Below are 19,193 nucleotides of genomic sequence, written 5' to 3'. Positions count from 1 at the left end.
TTCAGTCTGAAATTCCATCTTTGTTGTAGACTTTGCAGCTCATTTTTATTTATATATTTTGATTATTAAAGTGCCTATCATAAGCTCAGGGGGGGTCTGATCCAGCACCCATTGAGCATCATGGAAAGACTCTAGAAGAACTTCTAGAAGCTTTATGACAATTTCCTACCAAAATCAAATTCTTATTACACACTCAGCAAACTTACTAGACTATGTGATCCATAGAGTACTTGAATTTAACTGCCTCATAAGACATGTATGATTCCTCTTTTCTAAAACCTCTGCAGTGGGGTTATAATTATACATTAGTTTTATTTCTTATTCTGAATTATCTTGATTTTCTGGGTTTTGATTAGCCCTTTGCAGATTGATTGTAGCTTTTTCAGTGGTTTAACCATATAACAGTGCTGAAAAGCCTCTATTTATGTTTGTACCATGCTGTTATAAAAGACTGAAAGGAACAAAATGAAGAAGCCAAAAGAGAAAAAAAAGATTTTAAAACATGATTTAAAGAGCAGAAGTTACTCAGTGGGTTGGAAGGTGTTGGAGAGAACCCAGGAAGAGTAATCAAGGAATCCTACAGGGTAGAGGATCAAGGTGAGAGAACAAAGACAACTGAGGAGCAGAATGAATGGCAATGGGGAGTCAGAGGACATATGGCTAGAGGGGGTAGGTTGAAGCAAAAGGGTGGAGAGTAATTTTGACTTCACACTGGATTCAGAGACTAATAGGAAGCCCCAGGTGGTGATGTAGGACGAAGGTGACATGCTCAAGCTTCCTGATATAAGAAAGTAGAACCATTACTGTGTGGTGACTTCAATGCAACTCTTCATATGCTTTGCTGAATCAGTGGTCAGCATCTTGCACGTTCAAGTCCCCGTATGGCCCTAATTCAGCAGTCCATCTTTGCTCATGCAGCACTTAAACATTTGCTTAACTTTAAGTATGTATTTAATTCTCATTGAATTCAATAGGACTTAGTCATGTGCTCAAGTGGTGTGCTTAATAGAGATAGACTTAAGCATGTGCTTACATGCTTTCCTGAATTGGAGCCTTATACTGGAGTAAAACAAAAAATCAGGCCTTTAGTTTACAAGATTTTTCTAAATGTGAACAACTTTTTTAGTCCCAAAGTAAATTTTTATATCTTAGCTGTAAATCCCGAGAAACAGGTTTTAAAGAGGGAATTTCTGACAGATCCATAACTGTAGCAGCAGTAGTAGGGCATCTATAATATTAAACCTTTCATAGAATAAAAGTGCCATAATGATGTTGTTTCCAATAGACCTTTCAGATCTGTTACAAATTATCTGGAACTCCTACTGTTTATTTGTTTTTACTTTCGGTTGTTGCCCTCAAGCATTTAAATAATTATAATAAAATAATAATAGAATTAAGATTAGATAAATTAAGTGGAAATGAAACTGAATACATTTTCCATGACAGCTGGCAAGTCCCACTCTATAGCTGCCCAAAAACAAAACTGGAATTTTTATGACAGTAGACAATAAGGCTATCATGTACAGAATGTATCCCAATGCTCTAGAGGGATGGTGTGCAAGTGACACATCAACAAAGACCACTTGTTTCATTTAGGTACTGTTAATTACTATAACTAAAATAATCATGGACATCTGTTCTCTTTCTCTCTCTCGCTCTCATACATGCACATGTATACAGATTAATACTTTACAACTATCCTCTGGCCAGAAACACAAACTGTGGACAGCATATATTGATATGGCACTTTGAATTTATACATTTTTTAATTGCATTAACTTCAGCACTCACAAGTGTAAGAAACATATAAGGTAAATAACAGTTCATTTATAGTCAATCAAAAGCTTAGGTCACGGAAATTTCAATGTGACTTAATCCTTGAGGGAGCCATTTAGGGATCTGGGGCAAAAATTGGGGATTGGTCCTGCTTTGAGCAGGGGGTTGGACTAGATGATCTCCTGAGGTCCCTTCTAACCCTTATATTCTATGATTCTATGATTCTATGATTATGCTGCTTCTGACACAGGGATCACCTTTTCAAAGGAAGCCATTTTTATCTCACTGTAATTGACTCTGAACTTTGGAATAGTTGCAGTGTTTGAGCGAAATATTAACTGTCTTACAATGAACTAACATATTTCTTTTAAAGCTTAGCAGTAATTTTAGAAGTTGTGTTGGGTTAACAAATGATTAGAAGACAGTAAAGAGGATCCAACTTCTCTTCTTTAGATACATATGTAGATTTCCTATTGACTTCACTGGATACCAAATATGAGTATCATGATGGTGAATTTTGGCCTATGTTTGGTTATTTTCCTTTCAGTGCAAATATTTTTGAAACTTTAAGAAGGAAAGGAATGTTAATTACTACTATGACTGGTTAAAATCACATGATCTCAGCTCTTGAAAACAAACACCAGAGTGTCTTAAGGCAAATAATTGATTTCTGAATAGACCCTAAAGTGAGTGCCCATGTGAGTGTAAATACATGTGTATATATATACATATTTCATATATACAAATTAAGGTCAACCAGAAAGAATATATTTCTACCTGTGTAAATAATCCAATTTCAGTAAATCAAACTGCTCACACGTAAGGGATGTAGGATTGATCCTTTACACTGAGAACAGAATTTGGCCTTGCACTTTTCACCCCTGACGTTTTTAAAGAACAAAGATTGGCCTTTAAATATATTTGAAAACTCTGAGGTCTAACAATATTTAATCTGCTAGAAGCACTATGCCGATATAATTTTGGAAATGAAAGTGTCAGAGCATACATCAAAAGAATTTACAGTTTCATCTCCCTTTCTATTTCTAGCCTTAATTTTGTTCACATTTCTGCTATTTGCTGGTGGCATACCAAATGACAGACTTTGTACTGCATTGTATGATCTTTTCTCTGTACATATAGTGATGATACTTTTTGAGTTAAATAACTCTAAACACTAGATATTTAATTACTTCATGGTTGTGCCCACTATGGAAAGGCATAAGTCATTAAATCAATGTGCGTGAACCTTGACTTACAGGAATTACTGGAGGTAAAGGAGCATTTTAACCTCTATATTCAATTTCCTCTGAAAGACTATCAATCACAATTTAGTGAGCTATGATGTTTTATATATATATCTAGTCCCATCCATCATCCTTTATTGGGCTGTGTCACTAGAGCTCAGAGAAGTTTGGAAAACCAGCTTGATGAGCAAAGTTTGTTTTAGTCAAAGAAATTTTTCCCCCAAAATTTTCTATTTTTGCAATTGCTGAATGTCAAATCGGGGAAATTATCAGCAGGTAAAATTTACTGTTAGAATACACCAAATACAAACAAGTTACAATATATGGGTAAAATTCTCCTTCCAGTATGTGTTCATTTGGCTTCCACTAAAGTCTTCAGGTTCCTAGCGCAGGGATACGTAGGGACAGATTTTGACCAGTTAAATTGTGTACTAGAATAAAACATGCCTGATCTTCACAGTATATAATTTACAAACATACATATATGAATGTGTCTCGATAATACTCAGCAAAGAGTTAGGGTAACATTTTCAAAAGCACCTAAATAATTTAGGAGCCTAAGTCCCATTTTTAAAATGACTTAGGGGACTTGTGAACAGAATTATTTACATTAACTAGGACAAAAAATGAATGGAATATAAACCCTTATATTCTGAGTTTCTCAGTACCTGAAAATTTTACTCTTAATAATGAAGTGTTGTGGTGAAATTTCATTGCCCTGAGACATCATTTTTATAATACATGCATCACATTTTCTAGTACATTTTGAAATATTAAAGCTAAAGTACTTTTGTTAAATGCATGAACAAATGCATTTCTGACTCCATTAGTCTTGCTTTTTTATCATTGTGTCTCTACCTGATGTTGCAAGGTGCTGAGCTTGTTGAGTTTCCACTCCAATCAACTGGAGCTGAGAGTTCTGACACCATCAGGGCCTTACTTTCTAACAGTAAAAATCAGTCCAGTGCAGAATCCACATACATTCTTATACACTAATTAACATAGAAACATAGGAATTGTCATACCCTTACCTCTAATCATGTATCCCCAGCATCAGGTACAGTATTTCAAAGGAAGCTGCAACAAAATCCATATTGGACAACTATGTAATAACCATGGTGGTTGTTTCTTCATAATTCCAGGCAGTTTAATAGTTGGTTGGCTTATACCCTGAAGCATGAGGGTTTATATCACATCCATTTTTTTATCCTTTATGAGGAAACTATATATTCTCATTATCCATGAATTGTCTAATCCTTTTTGGAATCATACAAACGGCAAGATTTTTAAAGATATTTAAGTGCCTAACTGCCATTGAAATCAATGGGACTTAGATGCCTAAATATCTGGCCCTCAGCCCTTAGCATTTATGATAGCTTGTGTCAGTGAGTTCCACCGGTTATTTATCAGTTTTACATTGGTTGCCTTTCCATTTCATTGAAATTTTCAAATTCAACTATCATCTTCATTTTCCTTTTACTTATATAATGGGAGAGGTCAAATTGTAGTACTCTATTTATCGTCTCTGTATTATTCATTTTTGTATACATGTCTGTCATGTCCCCTCTTCTTCATCTCATCTCTAAACTAAACAATTTCAGTCTTTCCATATTTTTCCTTGTGTGGAAGGCTTTTCATGCCTAATGATTTTAATAGCCCTTCATTGGATCCCTTCTATTTCTGGTACAGCTTTCTGAGGTGAATTGACTAGAACTGAACACAGTATTCCAGATGAGGATGTATCATCTATTTATGTAATGGCACTGTAATATTTTCAGTATTATTTTTCACCTCATTTTGTATGCATGGAAACATTTCGTTTGGTTTTTGCTTTGGTTTTTTTTGCATGGCTGCGATGGGGTCGCTGGAGTGTTTGACCTCCACTGTACACTGAGCAGAGGTTTCCAGAATGACACCCATTTCTTTTTCCTGAACTGTCATAGTTGATGTAGCTTTGCTAGTTCATAACAGATCTGGCCCAGAGCATATATTAACTGATCTTTTTAAAACAGTACAAAAATCAGTCATTCCTTATTACAACACCCTTTCTTCCCACACCAGACTATGCTCACTTTCATTTGCATCCTCTCAAACTACTTACAGAACATCTTTCCATTTTATTTCTTAGGAGAGATGAGACATATAAACAGACTATGAAGGGCCATCCCACAGATGTACAGGAACACAGAGCAACCAATGACTATCAGAGGCCTCTGTTCCTTGTCTGCCAGATGATGTAAATGTGCCTGTAAGTTCCTGTTGGATAGAGACAGGGAGACAATTCTTCTAATCACCCACTACACCAGTTTGCACCAGCAGTGGAACTGGCCTTTTATTTAAAAAATCATTTTTAGCCCTTACATCCCAGCTACGATTCCCCAATGGACTGAGGGCTTGTATGGTGCACCAGGTAGTAACCTACTGATCCAAACAAGCTCAGAGACAGAAACATCCATGGAGCAATCCTTCCTATTGTGAACTCTCCCTCTTTTCCATAGGATCATGCCAGATATACTCATTGTCTCTCATCTGAGCCAGGACAATGAAAAAGAGAGGAAAACTTCACAGCAGGCAGAAAGGTTCCACTTTTTTGGCTGGCTCTGCCCTCACATTCAGCACTAAGACACTGGTAGACACTGGAAGAAGATAGGAGATTGTACTTGAAGTGATTTTGAGTCCTCAATACATTAGTAATGCCAAGCTAGATATCTAAGAGCCAAAGGATATATCTATATTTTCATTTAATATTCCTGCTGAGCCAAATAAGGAAGTCTCAGCTCACTTCATGCTAATCCATGTCCCACAGCTTCAGGGGGTTTAATTTTTTTTTTTTTATTGAGCTGTCTTGCCCACTATGGCCTAGAAAAAAAATCTGCCACTAATTTACTGAGCCGCAAAACCTCCTCCCACTCAAAGCATTCTAAGTAAGGGATGCATAGACGAAGGAAGAAAGAAAGGAATGAATGTGAGCTGGTCTCTTTGCCCAGGCTATTATGAATATACTGAACCAGTTTACTCCCATTTAAATCCAGAATTGCTCCAGGGAAGTCAATGGAGCTGTTTCAGAATAACTGTGAACAGAAATTAGTCCATTGTTTTTAACTTAGTTTGTGTCCCCTAATATTGATAGGGAAAGTACTGTATGTGATCACATGCCTTCTGTAAATTTTCTTTTTTAATTACAATATTTTATCTGCTTCAAAAAATGTTGTTGCATTTGAAAGGATATTTATTCTGAGCATCTGGTTAACCTTTTGCTTCACAGATAATTTCTCATTACCCAGGTGTCCTCTTATGGACCCACAGAAAGACTGGTCCTAGTTTAAGTATGAAATAATCCTGTTGCTTCTATCTGAGAGTGAATGAGCCTAGGATTAGATCAGATAAAACACACTTGAGATAAAGTGCACAAGGTGGATTATACAAGAAAAGAGGATTTAGTGAAGAACATATCCACAACTTTTTGTTAACATAGAGAATGGTAGCTTTTGTAAGCAACATTTATGGAAACTCGACTGGAGGTTTAAAAGCTATGTCTTTTGTTGTACATTTCTCTGCATACATTTGCTTTGTAGTTGGTAGCTTTAACTTTGGAAGCCACGCTGGGCCTTGACTCATGCTCATTTTGTTTAATGAAAAACGAAGGATGTACTTTTACTCATAGATTCTTGTTTTGTTTTCTTTGAAGTTTATTAAGCTATCCAGCAAGATGTGAGGTTCATTAGGTTGTTATTATCTTGGCCACAAATTAAGTATCTGTTCCCTGGGGAGTGATAAGCTTCAAGTGGATATCAGAGCCATATTTATTACAATATTTACTTAATTACTACCTTACTTCTCCTTGTCATTAGAAATAAAATCGATAAAGCACAAACATATCTCTGGATAGAACTCACTCTACTATCCATATCACAGACACATACTCTCCATTTGCTGAGCTTTTAAGCCTCAATATATTTTTTTATTTGGTCAGCAAAAATCGTGTTTCTAAACTTACAGGTTGATAATAATGTGAACCACTAATTTTTTCCAGCTAAGGGATTACAACATCAGCAAGCAAAGTTTTGCTGAAGCTCCTCAGCCGTATTAGATTTGAGTGTTCTGTGAATACATGAGATAGAAATTTACTCCAGTTGAATCCATTTCTTAGAATACAGCTCCAATGTAATAATTAGTAATCAGTAATCCATGACCAGAATCAAATTATGCTCAGTCGGGGCCCCAGTGTTCATGTTCCTTGCAAAAATTGTTTATGCTAAAAATTTCAGGGGATTGCTGTCCGATAAAAGGACACCAGAGCATCCACCTACTCTATTGTTATAAGACCACACACATCTGCAAGTCACTTTTCATGATAATATTATTACATTTTCCCTGCCCATAAAACAGTGGTGTTTTAATCTGCACCCTTTAAAATCTTCAGATCTTCCCTTGTATGGTGCTTTGAAGGTATTAAGCTTTATAAAAGTGTTAATTTTATGTAATTATTTCCTTTACAATTGTGATTTGTGTGTGCAGATGTGACTCTTGGAAGGTTACCAACAGCATGGCTCAATAACAATATCTTTAGAAATTTTGGGCCAAATTCCACTTGGCTCTCTCACATGAGTAGTCCCATTGAAATTAGAAAGACCACTCTCATGATGAGCAGGCTACAGACCTTGCATGTCATTATGGATCTGCAGTGGACTATTGTATCATAAATGTCTATGCAGTTTAAAACATACGTCTGCACAGCCAAAAAACCTTTATCTCCTTCAGACCTTCTAAACATAACTCCCTTTCAGGATTACATCTTGCAGCCCTTACTCAGGAGAGAATTCCCATAAATATCTAAGGGATAATTTGTGTGATTAAAATAAACTAGAAGCAACCAGAAGCCATTCATTCACAGCTTTGAAAAGCACCAATATCCAAAAGAACAAGTGTCACCAACATAGCCCCAGTAGTAAGCATGACCATGGCAGAAAAAATATCTGAAATGTGTGACCTATCATAGGCCAAATCCACCCATACTGGAGGCAGTGTGGAGTTGCACCAAGAAGCTTGGGAAATGATTGTGCTTCCAGGGAGCATCCTCTCGTGGCCTGCACAAGCTGCACCATCATAAAGGTTCGCTATACCTATTCTGCACCCTTCCATGTCTCTTTGGATCTATGGCATAGAGGGAGCAGTCACCTGAACAAAGGGAATGCAACTGTGAGTGACTATTGCACAGGTGCTGGTGGGGAAGATCTTTGCACATTTACCCCTTTCCATACACCACCCACTTAAGGGAAAGTTAGAATTTAGTCTTAAGCATGCATACATGTCCCATACATATTAGCAAAATCAAGTAATAGAATACAAAGATGTTCCTTCCTTACTTTTTATAGGTAATGTTAAGAATGGAAGAATGCAAAAGGAAAGCTTTCTCACTCATGAAAAAGAAGAATAAAAGATTAAGTATTCATGTCCATTAAGTACAGACCCCAAAGTTTCACAATCTTTCACCACTATTTTGAAGCCTATGTGAGATCTTTTCATAACAGGCAGCATCTATCAGAGATATTATCCAGTGTCTTCAGTTTGTAGTCTCTGATTTTCAGTGCTTTAAAATCATTCTCTTGACCCTGGATACAGAACATTAGTTAGTCACAAGTAACCCCGTCCCGCCCCACCCCTTTGACAGATCTAGCATATTGTACAGCAGCCAAAGGTATAACACATCAGTTAAGAGGAGCCCATAGGTTTTCATAAGAAACAAGCATGTTTCTACCACTTAAATAAAATGAATGGAGCTACATTACTTGACATCTAAGACAGAAATAATGTGTTATGTTACTTCTCCTGCTACAATAGGCACAATGATGGTGAAAGCCAGACACTTGTTTCTTCACATGGGACTGAAACCCAAACTTAAATTGAAGCACATTGGTTAAAGAAGTTCATTAGTCAGGCTATTTCACAGTGACAATGTTATCTGATGTTGAGTGTACATTACATGTACCCTTTCATGTTATGAATCTGCTACAGCTACTAACTACATCAGATCACCCTTTAGCCCAGCTGTAGATGCCAGCGTGTTAAGCTCTAGCAAGCTAGGTTCAGTTCCTAGTGACAATGAATATGATAGTTATCACAAAAATGAGGGCTTGTCTGGGATTTGAAATGGCCATAGCTATCAGGCACTCAGGATGAGCTTCCTTTATTCAGAAGTAATGTCTTACCCACCCTTCAGCATGGGTTAGTCCAATTTGATAGCAGTTACTACAATTTGTTTTTCAGTAATCCCTTAGTTGTAGCTAAATCTCATTTTTGGTCAAGCCACACCCATTGTAAAGAAAGCCACAACACCAACGCAGATAATCCACAGTTCTGGGATGCCACTCTTTTTTGGGACAATATCAAGCAAAGTCAAAATATGAGGTAAAAACGTTTTCTTAGGACATTAAACACACAAACACCAAACTGAAGAATAAAGTACTTCCTTATACATTGTAAATCAATCTGCAAAGAAGACTGAGATCTTATCTATAACACTAAAATCATTGGAATAGATGTCTGAAACATATGAGGAATAAACCAATTTCAATGGATTTTTCTTAAAGACAATGGCCCCCCAGTCTTCAAATGATATACATCGGCATAGAATTGGGGCCACTATCTTTAAAAAAATGGACTCCAGTGGCGCTATGCTAATGTATACCCATTGAGAACTGGATCCAATAGCCCATATAGTCTTCAGAGCAATAGTTCCTTTAACTGGACTTTTTTAGAAAACAATGCTCTGTGTAGTGATGTACCTAATCATAGTTTGCTACTCAGAAGTATTCTTGATGGAGAGAGAAGGAAGTACTGACTCAAGAATTAAGTGTATGGGAACACAGAGACATTAATAATATGGCTTATATGAAACTCTAATAGCTCTGCAAAACAAATCTTCAGCTTCAGGGAACATTTAAAAACCTATTTAATAAGTTAATTCTTTTTGCAAGCAGGAAAACAATAAAAAATGTTTAACTAAACAGATTACTGTACATCTTGGGCCTCTAACAATAATTAAAATTTGAAAAAAAAATCATAAAATAATTTAACATTTCAGTCATTAGGGACTTTGTTATAATTTTACATAGGACCAGAAGCCTCTGGAGTTACTGCAGATTTACAGCAATGTAAATGAGACCTGAATCTGACTCTTATTCATACTGAACTGATGGGGAGTCTTCTAAATTTTCTCTATGAACCAAAAATGAAAATGTTGGGGAAAAAACCTAGCCTGTCCAAACATTTCAGATCATCCATTCACAGTTATAATAAAAATTAATAGTAAAAATATTTTTTTGGGTTAGTCATACTTTTTATAAAAAGGGCTACTGAAACTGAGTTTGGGAATTAAAAAAAATCCTACAGATTTATATCTGCAGAATTATTTTAATTGTTTATCACTACTAATGAATATATGGTCATACCTTCTATGAAAAATACATTTCTGAACATGATGTGCTGCAAAAAATATGCCTTCAGGCTAGTCCTGACCTTTAACCAATAAGAAAGTTCTGTCTAGTTGATCTCATCTAACTACACAGCAGGTACAGAGAATTAAACCAGTTTAGGTTGAGCCTCAGTACCACACAGAGTATCAATGTTTCCCTAAAGGAAATATTTAACAAGTTTGTAATCCACTATTATGTTTATCTAGTGACAGAGATAAAATAAGCAGAGTTATATTCAACACAGTAGAATCCCAAGTAAAAGTCTATAATATTAAGTTGTTTGAAAAAGTTGGCAATGAAAGCTCCTATGAGCAATCTAAAAGTAAATAATCCACTTTAGACCTAAAATATGTCAGATTGCTTGTAAGGTCACATAAGAAAAGTAAAGCATTAGAGAGTTGGCATTAGAAGACTTGAGGTATTTGCTTCACTTTCAAACTGAAGTGTGATTTTAGTTGGGCAGGCACAGAAGATAATAAATGCTGTTAATAAAAACAAATACTTTTTCAGAAAAGGATTCTACACAAATTAGGACATTAAAACATGATATTAAGCAAGGCCACAACTTCCCTTTGTAGTTTTGGGAAAGAAGATAGGCCATGAGTCTGCAGCCATATCCACCCATCCTTGCTAGCATGGAGTCCCATTTAGGGCTCTGCAGGGGTCTGACTACACAGATGAAATTGCAGGGTCAGGGCAATAATTTGAATCTGTTATTTTGGAACAGTGGTTGGGAAGATTGTGTCCTTATCAGGCAGGAAAAAAAAGAACAAGAATGCTTTTGTTAATATATGGCTTTGAAAAGTATGGGATAAGCAAATAAGACACTGATTTGCATGAGAAGAAGCTTGATGCTTGGACCAAATATCTGAAAATCCCACCCTTTGTCATAAATATATGGAGGACAGGTTCAGCAAGATTTTATTCCAAAGAGATTCATTACTTCAAGCATCCAAATTCAAATTGAATACATATTTCTGCCTGTTCAATAATTATATATTTTTAAATATAGGAGCCAAATTCAGGGTCTCTCTCACAAAAAGAGGTAATGAGGCAGGGCACAACTTTTGTCTTCAAAACCCATAGAGTGCTCATGCAGCAGGTCCTCTGTGACTTGTGTGACTTGGCGGGCCCTGTAACCATGTATAACTCATTGCTTGGGGTTATTGTGAAGGCAAAAACTATAACAGGGTTCAAAAAAGAATTAGCCATTGATGGACCTATCCTACATGAACTTATCTATTAGCAAAGATGGTTAGGAAGGCAAACCTTGCCCTAGGTGTCCTTAGCCCAGGGGTGGGTGAACTTTTTGGCCTGAGGGCCACATCGTTCTATGGAAATTGTATGGCGGGCCATGAATCCTCATGAAATTGGGGGTAGGGGTGCGGGAGGGGTTGAGGGCTCTGGGGTGGGGCCAGAAATGAGGAGTTCAGGGTGCAGGAGGGGGTTCCGGGTTGGGTTGCGGGGGGAAGGGGTGAGGGCTCTGGGGTGGGGCAGGGGATGAAGGGTTTGGGGTGCAGGAGGGTGCTTCGGGCTGGGACCAACGGGTTCAGAGGGCAGGAGGGGGATCAGGGATGGGGCAGGCTGTTGGGGCAAGGGGGGGTGAGGGCTCTGGCTGCGGGTGTGGGTTCTGGGGTGGGGCTGGGGATGAGGGGTTTGGGGTACAAGAGGGGGCTCTGGGCTGGGACCGAGGGGTTCAGAGGGCAGAAAGGGGATCAGGGCTGTGACAGGGAATTGGGGAGTGGAGCGGACTCAGGGGCGCAGGCTCCGGGTGGTGCTTACCGCAAGCAGCTCCTGGAAGCATGCCCCCCCTCCGGCTTAGGTGGCTCTGTGCATTACCCTGTTTGCTGGTGCCACCCCTGGCAGGAGCTGAGGGTCAGATTAAATGGTTTGGTGGGCGGATGTGGCCCATGGGCCATAGTTTGCCCACCCCGCCTTAGCCTCTGATTGCCAGAAGCTGGGAATGGACAATAGAGGATGGATCACTCAATGATTGCCTTTTCTGTTCATTCCTTCCACCTGGCACTGGCCACGGTCAGAAGGATACTGGGCTATATGGCCCATTGGTCTGAACCAGTATGGCTGTTCTTATGTTCTTAAACCGACAATCACTATGTTCTCAAATGAATTCACACAGACAAATGATAAAAGACAAAAACACCATATTGCCCATGGACAAACACTTTTCACAAAATGCTCACTCTATATCTGACGTCTTAGTCCTTGTCCTCAAAGGAAACCTGCACAACACCTTCAAAAGACAAGCCTGGGAGCTTAAATTCATAACTTTTCTAGACACTAAAAATTATGGTCTTAATAAATAAATATTTTTGGCATTATACTGTGTGATTATTTATTGGTATACATATTCATATAATACTGAAATGTTTAAAACCAGAAACGTAGTATAATGTAAGCTACTGTCTATTGGATGCCAAATTTGAATTGGTTTTAGACTATGTCTACACTACAGTTTTTGTTGGCATAATGTATGTTGCTCACAGGTGTGAATAAACCACCCCCCTGAGTGACATAAGTTACATTGACATAAGCCGCCACAGAGGTGGTTGTATTATGCCAACAGGAAAGCGCTCTCCTGTTGACATTGAGCAGGGGTCTCAAACTCAAATGACTACAAGGGCCACATGAGGACTAGTACACTGGCCCGAGGGCCACACCACTGACCCTCCCCCCCACTGCCCTGGCCCTGCCCCCATTCCACCCCTTCTGTGAGGCCCCACCCTGCCTCTTCCCACCCCTTCCGTGCCCCCATTCCAACCCCTTTCCTGAAATCCCCACCTCAACTCTGCCCCCTCCCTGCCCCCAGGGGGTGCAGGTGAGGTGCAGGGCGTGGCAGGGGGCTCAGGGCAGCAGGTTGGGGTGCAGGAGGGGTGTGTGGTGTGTCAGGGGGTCGGGGTGCAGGGTGGGGCAGGGGGTCAGGGTGCAGCAGGTGGCTCAGGACAGGGGGTTGGGGTGCAGGAGGGATGCGGCAGTCAGCTTAGGGCAGGGGGTCGGGGTGCAGGAGCAGTTTGGGGCACAGCAGGGAGCTCAGGGCAGGGGGTTCGGCTGCAGGAGAGGTTTGGGGGCGGGTCTGGCCCGACACGCACCAGGGGCAGGGCAGGCTCCCTGCCTGCCTGCCCTGCCCCCACACCGCTCCAGGAAGCGGCTGGGACCTGGGGGAGAGGGGGCGCACAGGGGTCTGTGTGTTGCCCTGATCACTCCTCCAGGTACTTCCTCCAAAGCTCCCATTGGCTGCAGGTCCTGGTCACTTCCCGGAGCGGCGTGGGGGCAGGGCAGGCAGGCTGGCAGGAAGCCTGCCCTGCCCCCATTGCGTGCCGGGCCGGAGCCGCTCTAGGTAAATGCTGCAGGGGCGGGGGTGCCACGGGGAGCTGGCGGGCCGCAGAAAATAACCCTGTGGGCCTCATGTTTGAGACCTCTGACATAGGCGTCTTCACCAGGTGCACTGCAGCGCTGTATCTGTAGACATGCCCTTAGCAATACATATACTTGTGAACCGCATTTAAATTTGATATTACAGTAACTAGTTATAAAATGGCTTCCTATTTATGCAACATGTTAGCTGTAATGTCACTTAAATTTAAGTGTCTTCTAATAATGTATGTTTACTTCATGAACTTGTGGGCAATTGCACTGTAATTATGACTTTGTAGGTGCTTTTTGCTGACATATCGAGCACTAGTGCATTTTAAGTATAATTGCAGTTCTCTGTACTATTTTACAAAGTTGAACATTGTTAAAGGTTTGTAAATTACCTACACTTACACTATAGGTAACTAGGCAAATTAAGTCAGTAATGTTACAATGTAAATCTGTACCAAGCATAAATCCAAGGTAGATGCATTTCTGTGTTAGAATGGTGTTTATGTAGCACCTCAAAAAATGCAGAAGAAACTGCAGATTGGCCCATATTTTCAAAAGTGCAAACTCCTGACACCTGATGAATGTGTAAGTTGGTGTTGTGCTTGCACACAGGTATGTGATTTGTATAGCTTTCAGATGTGCAGACAGGGGCAATTATATTTTTCCACGCACACTTTTGAGAATGTGGGTTATATAGCTCACCTTATACAAGGTGGCAAAATTTATGCAGTCATTTACACTGTTGCAAAGTGAGTGAAAAATGCTACTAAAACAGGATGGCATCCTTCCTTCAGCTTAGGGCCAAAGTTTCACCACTTCAGCAAGGGAAGAGCATCTTCCTGACTATGAGTGCAGGGGGACCCTGGCCCCTATCATGGGCTTTGCCCTCTCCCCTCTTGCACAGCCCTCTGTGCCCACAGAAAGGCTGGCTGGTGAGTGGGTGGCACAGTTGGAACAAGGATGCACATCTTCTACCCCACCTAAGCGTGCCATTCACCAATTTGAAGAAGGCAGTCACCATGGCTCCTTCCTCTTATGCCCCTGCCTAGGGGGCTCCATCATTGGGGTCTCAAAATGGCACCCACTGTGGTTCCCTTTTCTAGCCGGATGTCTCAGGGTGGCAAAACTGGATTTCTAGGAATGCTGTGGATCTGGCCAGATTGCTCTTAAGGGAGCTAAGAAAGGAGTTTTTCCTCAGGGCAAAATTGTCTGATGCACTCAGGGATTTTTGATCATCCCACATCACTATGGAGGCTCAGTGGATGCTACCATTGACACAATTTATGGCCAGTGTTAAGTGAGGTGTGGATTAGTACAATGGGACCAGATCTTAAGGTAAATGTGAGCATGGGAGTCACGTGGCATTTGCCCAATCTGCTTGAGGGCAGGGAGAAATCTCTTAAGTATAATGACAATAGAGGAAACCTCTGTCTTTTTGCTCACTACCTCTCAGAAGCTGATGGGATTCCTGGATGACTTTGATAGATTTGGTACAAAATGGACTGTCTCCTTCTTTGCTGATAGCATCCTAAACCAATGTCTTACTACACTGAATATTTTTCGCTGTTTGGCAGGGATACAGATCACTCCTTTATTAAATTATATTAATAAATGTTCAGCCTAGCACTTTAAACTAGGGCTGTCAAGCAATTAAAAATATTAATCACGATTAATCGCAGGATGAAAAAATTAATTGTGATTAATCATGCGATTAATCGCACTGTTAAACAATAATAGAATATCATTTATTTAAATATTTTTGAACGTTTTCTAAATTTTCAAATATATTGATTTCAATTATAACACAGAATACAAAGTGTACAGTGTTCCCTTTATATTTATTTTTATTACAAATATTTGCACTGTAAAAACAAAAGAAATAGTATTTTTCAATTCACCTAATACAAGTACTGTAGTGCAATCTCTTTATCATGAAAGTTGAACTTACAAATGTAGAATTATGTACAAAAAATAAAACAATGTAAAACTTTAGAGCCTACAACTCCACTCATTCCTATTTCTTGTTCATCCAATCACTCAAACAAGTTTATTTACATTTGCAGATAATGCTGCCCACTTCTTGTTCACGTTACCTGAAAGTGAGAACATGCATTCTCATGGCACTGTTGCAGCCAGTGTCGCAAGATATTTCCATGTCAGATGTGCTAAAGATTCATATGTCCATTCACGCTTCAACCACCATTCCAGAGGACATGCATCCATGCTAATGATGGGTTCTGCTCAATAACAATCCAATGCAGTGGGGACAGACACATGTTCATTTTCATCATCTGAGTCAGATGCCACCAGCAGAAGATTGAATATCTTTTTTGTTGGTTTGGGTTCTGTAGTTTCCGCATCTGAGTTTTGCTCTTTTAAGACTTCTGAAAGCATGCTCCACATCTTATCCCTCTCAGATTTTTGAAGGCACTTCAGCTTCTTAAACCTTGGGTCGAGTGCTGTAGCTATCTTTAGAAATCTCATATTGGTACCTTCTTTGCATTTTGTAAATCTGCAGCAAAAGTGTTCTTAAAATGAGCATGTGCTGAATCATCATCCAAGACTACTATCACATGAAATATAAGGCCGAATGCAGGTAAAATAGAATCAAAGACATAAAATTCTCCCCCACAAGGAGTTCAGTCACAAATTTAATAACACATTATTTTTTTAACAAGCATCATCAGCATGGAAACATGTCCTCTGGAATGGTGGCTGAAGCATGAAGGGGCATATAAATGTATAGTATAGCTGGCATGTAAATACTTTGCAATTCCAGCTACAAAAGTCCCATGCAAATGCCTGTTCTCACTTTCTGGTGACATTGTAAATAAGAGGTGGGCAGAATTATCTCCCGTAAATATAAACAAAATTGTTTATCTTAGTGAATGGCTGAATGAGAATTAGAACTGAGTGGACTTGTAGGCTCTACAGTTTTGCATTGTTTTATTTTTGAGTACAGTTATGTAACAAAAAATCTACATTTGTAAGTTGAACTTTCACAATAGAGATTGCACTACAGTACTTGTATGAGGTGAATTGAAAAGGACTAGTTCTTTTGTTTATCATTTTACAGTGCACATATTTGTAATAAAAATAATAATATAAAGTGAGCACTATACACTTTGTATTCTGGGTTGTAATTTAAATGAATATATTTGAAAATGTAGAAAAACATCCAAAAATATTTAATAAATTTCAATTGGTATTCTATTGTTTAACAATGTGATTAAAACTGCAATTAATGGCAATTAATTTTTTTGCACATGCTCTCTATGTAGTGCCTTTATTCATCTCAATGTCTGGATCAGTGGGTAGCATTTCACACTCACTTTTCACCCATTTTGCACCGGGGGAATTAATTGTGTAAATTAATACACAATTGCAAGGACTGGAAAAAATATTACTTACTAACCTTGACACTAAAAGAGAAACCTACATACTATGTGATACATGAGGTTTCACATTAAAAATACAACTTTTTTATTTCAGCCTGGGTATAGAGGTATTGTTTTTAAAATTAAAAACTCAGAGTTAATAACACTGTCTTTAGCACAGAAACCTGAATTACTGTAGCCTAGACACTTCACTACAGCATTGCTTTAAAGTGGATTTATGTCATCTTATGGGGCTTAAGGGGATAGTGATTATTATACACTGAGAAATGTGCATTTAGCTTACAAAACCAGTGTCCCACAGAGGTGACCACTCTAGGAAGACCAGCTACATCACTTAAATAAATTAATTTTGAAAGTACTAGCCTGTCACTTCATGCCTGTAGGCCAATCACTCATTGCTGGAGACATTCTAGGTTTGGATTAAACCAGCTCAACCATGCAAACTGTAGCCACTGCATGGGAATGAGCATCTGGGATTGACAGCTCACAGATCTTGGCTATAGAGGCCACAAGTCTGATGACATCATTTTCTCTTAACAGTAAATCCTAGTGGCATTTTGGTACAATTCATTCTTCTACAAATCAGTACCAGAATAAATACTACAGGCCTGATTCTGAGCTCACTCACATCTGTGTAAATCAGGAGCAACAATGGTTACACCAGTATTAAAGCAGTGTAAATCCAAGCAGAATCAGGTTCTGTGACCTTTTGCAAAGATATCACAAATTGTATAATGATACAATCTTATTATGAGTCCCTGCATATATGTATACAGAAAGATTGCCTCTCATATTACAGATTCAAAGATCTCAGGCATTTAAAATTCTTCTGTCACTATTAATTTTCATGTGTATAATACATGGTGAAGATAAATGGGCAGTACCTAATATAATATAATGTATGAATCAATATCACTGAACTAATAGTAGCCAAGAAATTCTCAATAAAACCCAAACTGGTTGCAGCAGCTGAGACGAATTTTGTGTTCTCTTTCCCTCCCTCAATACAATAACGAGTTTCAATTTATCTTCCCCCTTTTTGGGCCCAGATTGTGCCATCAAGTCACAGTCATGTGAAGCTACGGTGCAGCACTTTCCCTGCTCCAGTGGGAGTGTTGAGAAGCACTGTGTCTCACTGACACACAAGCTTCCTGGAGCTTCTGAGAAGTCCAGCTGCTGTGCCACTCTTCAGCAGGGTGCAGTCTGCACAACTCCTCTCTGGGTAGCTGACGTGGAAAAAAGGAGGTGAGGCAAACAGGGTCATGGCACTGCCTCTTCACCCTGTGCTGACTGTGAGGGGGGTAACATCCAAGAATGGACTAGCACTGAGCAGCCCATGTGCTCAGGAAACCACAATTATGATTGGCCCCTGTATGGGCCAGTGAAGGAGGGCTCTTGTGTCCTGCCACTGGCCCTGCCTGCCCTCACTGTGCTTGGTCTAAGCCAGCAACAATCTGGTTCTTCTTGTTTATCTCTATTTCTGTTTTCTATGGGCCTGACCCAAAGAGTATCAGTAACAGTATCCTTATATCAGCTGTACTAGGTGCTGTTTTGTCAAGAATTCAGTAGCTGATACTCATTACACTTCTAGTTCTTTATGGCACTAGACTATTTTACGTTCTGTTGAAAAACACCAAGTAATAATATAACTTAAAGGGGTCAACTGTGTTTGGAAGCCTGACAATTGTCACATGCACAGCAATAGTTCCACAATAACAAGCCTTCTCTGCCCCCACCCCCCGAAAACCCCAATACGCTGTTAGTTGCTGTTTTCACCCCTTTTGTACTGAACACAGAAGGCTTTTCAATAAACGTCAAGCATGCTAACTGTTAGTCCCTTTAAATGCACATTAATTATTCAACTACTGCAATTATTGTAAAAATGTAACTTTTAATTTGAGGGAAACAACCTTAATTGC

The sequence above is a fragment of the Dermochelys coriacea genome, chromosome 9, assembly GCF_009764565.3.
Source record: "Dermochelys coriacea isolate rDerCor1 chromosome 9, rDerCor1.pri.v4, whole genome shotgun sequence".
NCBI lineage: Eukaryota > Metazoa > Chordata > Testudines > Dermochelyidae > Dermochelys > Dermochelys coriacea.
Note: the sequence above shows the minus strand (reverse complement) of the source record.